General features: G+C 37.3%; 1 protein-coding gene across 2 annotated transcripts in view; it reads left to right on the top strand.

The window, feature by feature from the left end:
• The window catches only part of WWC2 (WW and C2 domain containing 2), a 130484-nt gene that overhangs the window by 117261 nt on the left and 11280 nt on the right, over positions 1–1943 (top strand). The window lies entirely within an intron of this gene.

Here is a 1943-nt window from a genome sequence, read left to right as displayed (position 1 = left end):
TGGTGACAGGTGCCTCTAGTCCCAGCTACTTGGGAGGGTGAGGCAGGAGGATCTCTTGAGCATAGTTCATTGCAACCTCTTTGAGGTTGCAATGAACTATGATGCCACAGCACTCTACCCAGTGTGACAGAGTGAGACTCTGTATCAAAAAAAAGAAAGAAAGAAAAGAAAAGAAAACTAAAAAAAGAAATAAAGCTCTGACAAAATCATTGCAGAGAAAATACAAATAAAGAGCATTAAGAAGGTAATGAGGGATGGAATTACAGTTAAGAAAGGATTTAAAAGATAACTGAATACTATTGAAAATATAAGATTGCAGCTGAGACATATTTCTAGGAGACTACTGCATATTAGAACTGATGTTTGGAAAGAAAAAAAAGGTAGAAAATTCTATAAATTGTAGAAAAATGGAAGCAGTGATTAGAAATCTAGCCACAAGGAAACTGTAAGGTTTAGATGTTTGTAGGCAAGTTCTACCAAACTTTCAAAGGACACGTTATCTCAGTTTCATACAAACCCCTCCAGACATTAGGAAAATCGAGAATACTCCCCAATTCATTCTATAATCCCAACATCAAAACTAGGCAAAGACATTGTCAAAAAGGAAAATTACAGGCCAGTTTCATTTATGAATGTAGTTGTAAGAATTCTGACTAAAATATCATTTCAATGACTTATTTTTTCTTTTGTGAAGCAGGCCTGAGCTTCACACCTGCCTTTGTGAAGGGCTTCACAAAGCCTTCACACCAGGCTTTGAACCTGCCCACCCCTGGAGCACAGGCCAGCACTCTAACCACTGAGCTACAGGGACCCTGACTAAAATATTAGTAAATAGAATCCAATGCTGTGTTAGAAAGACAATACATTTTGACCATGTTGAATCTTATAAGAATGTTTTAATCTTAGAAAAGAATCTTAGAATATTTTAATCTTAGAAAAATATATTAATTAATCCCTTTAACAGATTAAAGAGAAAAAACATTTGATCAACTCCATAGATGCAGGAAAATATTAATAAAAATCAATGTTTACTCATGTTTAAAGTTCTCAGTAAGTTAAAAAGAGATAGGAGTGTCCTAAACTCGGTGGAGAGTAACCTATAGCAAATGTGACCCTTAAAGAGACAGACTTGGAGTCATTTCCTTTAAAATCGGACACAAGACATCCAGCCTTCTTCCGTTTGACATCGTATCAGGAGTTCTAATCAGTACTGTACAGCAAGGGAAAAGTGGGAGCAGAAAGATGAAAAAGAGCAAATGAAGTTGTTTGTCAGAGATGACACGATTGCATACATTAAAAACCTCAGTGAGTAGGGTGCCAGCCATATACACCACAGCTGGCGGGTTCGAGCCCACCCCGGGCCTGCTAAACAACAATGACAGCTGCAACCAAAAAATAGCCAGGTGTTGTGCTGGGCGCCTTTGTCCCAGCTACTCGGGAGGCTGAGCCAAAAGAATCACATAAACCCAAGAGTTTGAGGTGAGCTATGACACCATGACGCTCTACTGAGGGCGACAAAGTGAGACTCTGTCTCTAAATAAATAAATATTAAAAAAGAAATAAAAACCCTGTACCAATATTACCAATATTCAGAGAGTTTAGCAAGATGGGTAAATAGAAGAATGATATATAAAAGTCTGTTGCATTTCTGTACAACAACCAGAAACAAGGAGGAAATTTAATTAAGATAATATTCACAGCAGTATCAAAAAATCTCATATTTCAAGGATTAATAAAAATTTGCAGTACAGGGTAGAGACAATTACAAAACCTCACTGGAAGAAATGTGAGCACACAAATTCGTGGAGAAATATACCATATTCACACAGAGCAAAGGTCAGTAAGTTTTTCCTCCTAAGGGCCATATAATAAATATTTTAGGCTCTGGGCCATATGCTATCAGTCTCTGCATTTAGCTCTGCCATTTTATCACCAAAGCAGCC

The sequence above is a fragment of the Otolemur garnettii genome, unplaced genomic scaffold (assembly GCF_000181295.1).
Source record: "Otolemur garnettii isolate 467f Iridium unplaced genomic scaffold, OtoGar3 scaffold00061, whole genome shotgun sequence".
NCBI classification, from domain to species: Eukaryota; Metazoa; Chordata; class Mammalia; order Primates; family Galagidae; genus Otolemur; species Otolemur garnettii.
This window is presented reverse-complemented; position numbering and strand designations above follow the sequence as displayed.